This window comes from Chelmon rostratus, chromosome 9, assembly GCF_017976325.1.
Source record: "Chelmon rostratus isolate fCheRos1 chromosome 9, fCheRos1.pri, whole genome shotgun sequence".
Taxonomy (NCBI): Eukaryota; Metazoa; Chordata; class Actinopteri; order Chaetodontiformes; family Chaetodontidae; genus Chelmon; species Chelmon rostratus.
The window spans coordinates 5,715,709-5,724,373 of record NC_055666.1 but is presented as its reverse complement, the minus strand read 5'-3'; the positions used below and the strand labels follow the sequence as shown (position 1 = coordinate 5,724,373).

Below are 8,665 nucleotides of genomic sequence, written 5' to 3'. Positions count from 1 at the left end.
GTTGATTTGTTCATTGCCATCCATTGTTTGTCCTTGGCCGTTCAGGTAAACCTGTGGGTACCATACCTTGGAAAGGGCAAAAGGCAAAGGTGATTACACTGTACCTTTAAGGGCTATCATTGATCAGAGTTGGTCGATGTTGGATGGTGCAAACTGTATGGATGGTGCACTAAAAATGCAACTGCCATGTTTCAGGCTAGAAAAAAACGTTCTCATGTTAAAATGTAGAACTTTTAGAACTATCGCCTAGCATCCACACTACTCTGGCATTTTACAACCCTTAAAACTGAGACTTATAGAAATGCTGTGGAACCTATTTATGTAGTCGCAGAGCAAAGTGGTACAGGGGACGTATGCTGGGCCTGTAAACCTGAAGTCAATGGATTGAAACCATCCTCTGCTAATGGCAAGTGTTGTCAACCGGCAGGGTTCCATCCAGTGTCCGTACACACATTTAGCCAGTTTTCAGACAAATAAGCACCCACTGTCACATGCATCTTTCATGCTGTGGTGGAAACCATTGTAGTGAGCAGCTGATGTTATACTGTAGTCTCTCAGGAGATGTGGGTTGGATTGCCACTGTTGGACATCTGTCCATGGTCATTCAGGTTAACTTGTCATTGCCATACCTTGGCAAGGACAAAAAGCAGAGGTGGTTTCACTGCAATCTGTTAGACCAAAAATGGAGCTGCAACATGTTTCTGTGCTCGTGAGCTGGATATCAGCAGTGGCCAAAGGTCAATGTTTGAGTTTTAATGCTTTAGAAATACTTCTCATTAAAGCACAGACAAGTGGTGCTAGTATCGCTTAGTGTCCAATTGTGTGTGTGTAACCTAAAAGTATATTCTGTGAAACTTGGACAATTTGCTCCTCTTTTCACAAGTCTACTTGATTTAGCGAATACTCCCAAGACACTGACAAAGAAATCAACCAAAGTCATTGCTTGCACGTTCATGCAAAATGCTTGTAACAGTAACTGAAAGCAGAGTGGCGCAGCGGAAGCGTGCTGGGCCCATAACCCAGAGGTCGATGGATCGAAACCATCCTCTGCTAATGGACCAAGTTGTCCTTTAACCTCAAACTGAGCAGCAATGTACTTTGTTGCTGTAAATGCGATGTCAGTGATGGCCAAATGTGTGTTTTCATGAGGAAGTACTTCTCATCAAACCACTGACAAGTGTAGAACTGCTGCTGGTGTCGCTTTCTGCTCAGTATCGCTCAAAGCAATTCTTTTCCACGTTGATCTCACAACGGATAGCACCAGTCAAATTAAATGACCAGATGGGAACTCTGGAGGTGTGGGTTCAAATCCTATCACTGCCATATTACTCTCAAGCTGCTAGGACAGTCTCTGTCTCTGGGTTGTGGCAGGAGAATGGGAAAGTTAGAGAACCAAAAGGATTGCAAATAGTATCAGAACGGTGTATCCTGAGTACATGAAGGTGATGTTTGTCTGTGTTTCTCTGCCAACTTTTCAATCGTCTGTTCACGCCCTCATGTGAGCAACAGAGAGCAGAGTGGCGCAGTGGAAGTGTGCTGGGCCCAACCCAGAGCAATAAGCCATGCAATCTCACATGTCTGTTTTCAGAGAAATATATACCCACTGAAGCTGCTTCTCCATTTGCTACTGTAGCAAGCACTGTTTAAAAAGAAGAAGAAGAAGCTGCTTTTGCAGCCTTTGCCTACACTTTGGTTCCCACCAAACTCCTTTCGTTATTCTGCAAAATTCTCCGTTCTTACATGCACTGTTAAAAGACTGTCTTCATAATGGCAACAGTGTCTTTCCTAGGTAAAGATTTTACACAACAACCGCTTTCTGGTAGTGTGGTTGAGTGGCCTAAGGCGCTGGATTTAAGTTCCAGTCTCTATGGAGGTGTGGACTGCATTCCCACCACTGCCAATCAGATGTTTTTCACTGTTCATGTCAACCTTTCATTGCAAGGGCTAAAGGCAAAGGTGTTTGGACTGAGCCTTTTACAGGCTTTTCATTGCACTAAGTCGGTTGCTGAATGATGCTGCAAAGTTTTTGACCATAAATTTAGCGACAACATATTTCTGTGATCATGAACTGGGTATTGGTGGTAACCAAAGGTGAATGTTTTAGCTTTGATAACATAGAAATACTGCAGGTAGTGTGGCCGAGTGGTCTAAGGCGCTGGATTTAGGCTCTAGTCTCTAAGGAGGCGTGGGTTCAAATCCCACCACTGCCAGCATTATAAACCAGTATGTTGCCACAACCTGGGGATCTGTTCACTTTCAGAGCATACTTCCAAAGACAGATAAGAAATTCATTTGAAATCACAGATTGTGGTTCAGAAAGATGCAGGGGTCAATGGATCAAGACCATCTTTTACAAATGGAAAATATGTTCTGCATATTATTATTTCCCCAGTACATAAAGTTGAGTATTAAGCTTCTTTGGGTGGGAACTTTAGTCATGTGGCAAGCTGATGATGCATGGAATACACTTGAGTGAAACTCATGCAGTTATTTTGTCAATTCTCTTGTACAAATTTTTGACCATCCTTTTAATAATGCTCAAGGATTTTATTGACCTATCACTAGTGGAGGAGGTAGCTTTTAGGTAGTGGTCTAAGGCGCTGGTTTAAACTTCCAGGCTCTCAGTGGGCATGGCTTTGAATCCCATCGCTACTCTCTATATCTCAAAGTAATGGGAAAATCTGCCAACAGGATTATCTGTGGAAACTCAGAAACACAAGTGTAAGTCAGACATTCCTATTTTTGCCATTTTAAAGCAAGTGGTTGCCTAGTGGTGATTTTAGGATTCACTGTGTGCCCCCTTGTCTAAATGGAAGGGGTATGTGGACAATGGTGAGGGTGGTGGAGCAGCCCAGAGCCCGGTGCCAGAAATCTTCCCTTAGTTTAAAATCCCAGTGTTGCCTGGTATGGTCTGAGCTTGCTTTAGTCTCAATGGATTTAGATGTTGGTACCCAGATCTTATTGACTTTTGAGTACAACTGCAGGACTGTGATGATCTACACCATGTTCATTCTTAACGCGACTATCTGCATGTTCTCTAAACAAAGGCACTGAAAGCCTTTCAGCAAAGTAAGCTGTCAGGCACATAACAAGCCACCTGAGCACATTGATTCCCAATAGTTTTAAGTAGGAGGAACAGTTGCCAATCTTGTTCTCTCATGTTAAGCTCCAGTCAATTTTGGAAGTAGCTAATTGTGCACTAATCATGCATAATTAGCCTCTGGGGAGAATGGACAATGCAGTGGGATATAACCAAATGTTCCCATGTTTCTGCTCCTGCAATCTGCTCCAAGGCGTGGGCCACTCTGTGGAATTGTTTGAGTCAATTGCTTCTCTGCACAGTGCATAACTTACCATTTTGGAAGGTTTGCATACCTATGTTTCCTCCAAGCAGATGATTTCACTTGCAAATGTCTGTTTTTCAAAGAAGGTCAGAACTGAGAGGGTTGCTTTAACTCTTGGTGATCTACTGGATATCACATTTGTTTTAGTTTCTCCTTTTTAGCAGATTTATTGAGTCCAACTGAAGCTCTTGACAGCAGTCACAGATTCTCCCCTTACACAGACACACATTCCTGAATGAGAGTGAGGTATTAATCAGAGCCTCCCTAATAATTTCATGTAGATACGCAAAAATGACTGAAAGATATCAGAATATTAGCTACAACAGCAATCACACTGTGCTCTTGTTTTTCTGGCAGGAGTTAAAAAAAATGCTCAATGGCTTCTCCAACTGCTGCTTAATTGATTTAACCCATGCTTTTCTACCGATCGTTTATGTGTGGCAGTTCAGGACTGAAGTGAATCACAAACCTCAGCCGGGAAAATCTAAATTGGGACAGTCTGAGCTGCAGGGTGAATGTAGTGAAAAGTTGACTGTGTAAGTTCCCTCCTTTTGAGCCTCTTGTACCCCTGGTGGCCAAGGATCAACTCCCACCACACTTTCTTACATCTGTCGTTCCTTCTCTCATCCTCCCTGTCTGAATAAATAAAAAATACCACAGCTGAGTGGCCTGCCAACTTTCCTGTTAGATGACAAAAGTTGGGACCTCATATATCCCTCCATTCTGTACCTAAGAGCCTGAAGCCAGATGTGCACATCTCTGTGTGGATTAAGCACTAAGAATCAGAGAAGGATTAGATCCATTCCTTTTAGAGGCACTGCTCTGTGTTCAGTGGCTACTCCTGCATTTAGCCAGAGAGGGATGTCAACGGTTCAGTTTAATGTGGTCTGGGCAAAAGCACGAATCATCATAATGCTCCACAAAAAAGCATGTTCCCTCCTTCATCTATCATCAGTAATGTCAACCAACAAATGAATATTAAGCATGTTTTTAGAGTGAAATGTGTGTGTGTTTTATTATATGAAACAGCTGTAAATTGCCATCTATGATGTACTGAGAGGATTTCATCTGTAAGGAGAGTGTTGTTCAGATTTCCTCTTTGATGTTTCTCCTCTGGATCCTTGGGCTCAGCTCACTTCCATTAGTTAATTACTGTGTGGAATGAAAGTGCTGGATGCACAGAGTGTGTCTTTCACAAACATAACCTGCTTCTCAAACCAGTGAATCGAGCTTCATGTCTTCTGTCTGAACAAAACGTACAAAGGGTCAGCGAAAAGATTCGCTGCTAAACACATGACAGCTGCAGTTTGATGGAGAAACAGCACTTTAGTACATGAACAAATGGTAGTATATACGTTTTAGTCTTAGCTCTGACAGCTTATTCCCAAATCCTGCGATGGAACTTTGAATTTTGGCTAAAGTGGCTGTAGCTGTAACTGAGTAACTGAAGCCTTAGATATCTTAAGCTCAGGTTTAGTTTTCGGTAAAAAAATCAATAGGAGGTAGTTTTGAACTGTTCCTGGATAGACATGTGAAGCAATAGTTCATTTTGGGAAATATGCTTTTTTGTTTTCTTGGTTGTCTGGCAACCACTCTTTAAAAAAAAGTAGGACTTCTAATACTGAAGGCCTTGAGAAAACAACAAATATCGATGCCCCACATCAGACAGTGTCCTTTATTCACGTTAATTAAACCCCAATGTGGTGTTTTTAACAAACCAAAAGTCAGAACCTGACATTTGTAGGAACTATTTCACTGAAAACACAGAGACAGGACTGAACAAACTTTTTGGCGTCATTCATCAAAATTTAAATGAGAGTCATGGTTGTTCTGAGTCCTCTTGGAAAAGGTTTAACGCTATAAGTTTAGAGAGAGAGAGAGAGAGAGGGTGGGGGAGAGGGGAAAAGGACAGAACCAGAATAAAAAAGAAAGAGGGAGATAGTTATTTTGTTTCCAATTTGAATTCTAATAAATCCCACCACCTACACACAGAGGAAAGGCCAAAGTAACGGACAACTCTCAGGATGCTGTGTCCTGAAAATCACACTCTAATCCTCAACCCACACATCTTATTACGGTGCCTGAAAATCATCTGCACCACTTCCCCCTTTCCTCTGTTCTGTTGTCTTTCTTCCTTCGCTTACTCCCCGTATATCTCTCATATGCAGCTGTAAGGTCTCATTCTCAGCCACTGTCTCCTTCTCTGCATGTCTTCAGTTCAGTCATTTGCTTTGAAAATACGTTACACAAAGACAGGAAATATGCTAATGTTCCAGTGATCATCTGTGAATCGCTTATGTGAATACACTCTGTCAATCAGCGGTCTAAGGCAGTTGGATTTCAGTTTAATTAAGTTTTACCACTGAGAGCTGCTTGTTTGAAACTTCTTGGCAAACAAGAGGAGATGTGTTATATATGTGTTCAGAACACAGGAAAAGAGCGCTGCAGTTTGCATGAGCAGTGATGACCAAAATGAGGTAAAAATCAACTCTTTGTATTGGAAGGTGTGTCAATACACTGTGACATTACTGCTGGGTGCACATACAGCTGCAACAGGCGTACAAGTTTCAGCCAGAGAGGACAGTGAGAGGCTACTTCTCAGCCCGGTGTTGGATGGATTTATAGTGGATGTGAAGGGGTTAGCAGGAGTCCTGCTGTGTGGGTGCCTGTGGCTTAGGGTTTGAGTAACAGCTGAGCGTCAGATTTCACCTGTTGATATGCTAGACGCATGTGCTGCATTGTACTTTCTATCCCTCACAGTAACTGTGTTTGCATTCTGTCAGTCATTCAGTGGTACACAGGGATGGTGACCTACACACATAGAACTGGAGTTACATCCAGGTAACATAATATTACTCCACTGTGTCTCATGGCTGAACAAGAGACTACCACTGTGTAATCACTGCAATCACGCTCAAGCAATCATGAAGAGCAGCTATCACGGCTTTATTTAACTTCCTTTATGTTGCCTTCACTCTCAAGTACATGTAGAAACATGTGGGGGGAAAACAAAGCAGCCAATCACAGTTCTTGCAGTCCACATGTGGCACCTCTATCATCTTATTTAAAAAGCACTTTGAATTGCGTTGTTCTTGAGAGGTGCTATACAAAAATGTTGCCTTGCCTTGTCTTAACATGCTGACGTGCAAAACCAGGGGGTGTCCAATTGTTTTCCCAACCAAGTGCATATGAAACCATGGCAACTTATGTATGACAAATGCCTCGGCGGCTGTGTTGTCATGGAAGCCGCTATCATGAGGGCCACTACTCCTCCTGAGCCCTAATATGAAACTGAAGGAGTTAACCGTTTGAGTCAAGCTTACAGGCTGTATTCTCTGTTTTTTATTCTTTCTTGCGCTTGTTTTGTAAACCAAACAGCGAGTGCGTTGGCCGAGGAAACCGCAGCTCACAAGCGACTGTATCGCCGCCACTGCTGTTTTTGTTGTTTTACAAACCAACTGCAAGAAATGCAGACACAACTGGGGCAACACATAACAGAGCTCCTATGTTCAACCCAAAGGTTTCCGGTGTAAAATTGTTCAATCAGAAGAATCTTGATAACATGCACGTATTTCGTTCATCCAATCGTTGTCAAGCTTTAAACGCTGTGCTGTGCCTCACCACTTTGTTAGCCAGGCTAACAAGACTGAATATTCTCATTTTAGGAATACAATCAAGTGATTCCACCAGGCACACCGACTAATAGACCAGTTCAAATAACATGCAGGGAGCTCTGCACACAGAGGTCCATCAGAGTTTCATCTGCTCAGCTCAGTTGACTTTAATCAGAGCACATACTGTAGATTCACTGGCATCGATCTAAGCACGCAGAAATCCTTTTATGGTATTGCTTTTAGTTCTCTAAGTCTGTTAGATGGCACTCCTGTACTTCTACTGCCCTCACACTTTCAGCGGTTCCCCCTTTGACTCAGCCTATAACATCAATTCCTATTCCGCAAGGTTTCTGCATTTCACATGAAGTAAGGCAGCAACCACCCCACTGTCATTGTTGGCCACTTGCATCTCTAAACTCCCAGGAATCAGACTGATTTGCACTATGCAGATTAAAGAGGTGAGTGTATTATTTCCCTTGTGCCTCGCTCTATCTAAAGCGAGAGAACTTGTAATCCATAATGTAATATGTGGCTGGTGGGGGTTGTGTGTGTGAGTGGTAAATGTGTGTGTGTCTTCCTTTCTATATATAAAATCAAACATATCCCCACTTGCTCTATTAAGCCCATGATTAGCCTCTATGACAGACAGGAGCAAGCTTAGCGCTAACTCTGCTCGCCTTGATCAAAGACACACACGCATAAAACTGCATGTGCATATATAAATATAAAGTTGTGACACTTTGATACTAATACAGAGAGACACATAAATACAATGATATGCATGTATTCACACACTTGAACACAAAATGGACTGCAACTGGAGTTTGCATTAATGCTGTTTCTTGATGTGTCTGTGCATACGCACTCGTCATTCCATATATGTGTGTGTCTGCGTATGACTAACGTCTGTGGTAATGAGGTTGGACTTTCCTAACAAGTGGTTTTCCTTCGTCTGTCACCTCTAAAAAAAAAAAAAAAAAAGATTAAAAAAATCTTGAATCCATCCTCTCCTCATCAAAGAGCGAGGGATTAAGGGGGAAGGTAAAAATAGCCCACATGAAGAAGTCTTTTTAGCTGTGGGCTGATAGCAAAAATGTCGTCCCTTCTCCCCTCACTTTTATCCCCCCTTCATCCCACACTCATTTCTTTCTAAGCTTTAAGCATTTCGTCCACACGCTGCAGAAGCCTTGTAGGTCCAATTTGTGTTTCATGACTGTATTTGAAATCAGTCATTTAATCCATTTAATCAGTCAAATTTAGAATCCTAATCTTATTATATTGCTACTGCTGCCAATGAAATGCAAACAACATGATGCTTTCTACACGCGCCAAAGCCAGTCCTCTTCTATCCTTTTCAGCCCCATTATCCTGCACTGTACAGTTCATACACTGAATGAAGAAAATACTGGGGACATTTAGATGTGGACAGAACAACCGTCACAGCACATCTTCTCTGAGTCATTACTCAGTCAAAACACACAGACATAATACACACTCTGCTACAATCACCCTGGTGGAAGGATCGTCAGCGTCCATTGAGGATCAACATCCATAAATCTGTTTAGAGATGAAATTACGTTCACTTCAGTATCAAAAGTAATGAGTTTCTTGTGTGTACTTTGGGAAAAGGTACTGCTAGCAGGCTAAGCAGCAGGACTTCTCCTGATGCAGATGTGTTAAACGCAAACTAAAAGGCTATAGGCTATC

General features: G+C 42.2%; 2 non-coding genes across 2 annotated transcripts; both read left to right on the top strand.

Moving 5' to 3' along the window:
• Nucleotides 1-981: 981 nt before the first annotated feature.
• On the top strand, nucleotides 982-1,053 carry trnam-cau. Its single transcript has one exon. It is a non-coding gene; the product is annotated as a tRNA-Met (tRNA).
• Nucleotides 1,054-2,128: 1,075 nt separating this feature from the next.
• trnal-uag lies at nucleotides 2,129-2,210 on the top strand. Its single transcript has one exon. It is a non-coding gene; the product is annotated as a tRNA-Leu (tRNA).
• The last annotated feature ends 6,455 nt before the right edge of the window (nucleotides 2,211-8,665 follow it).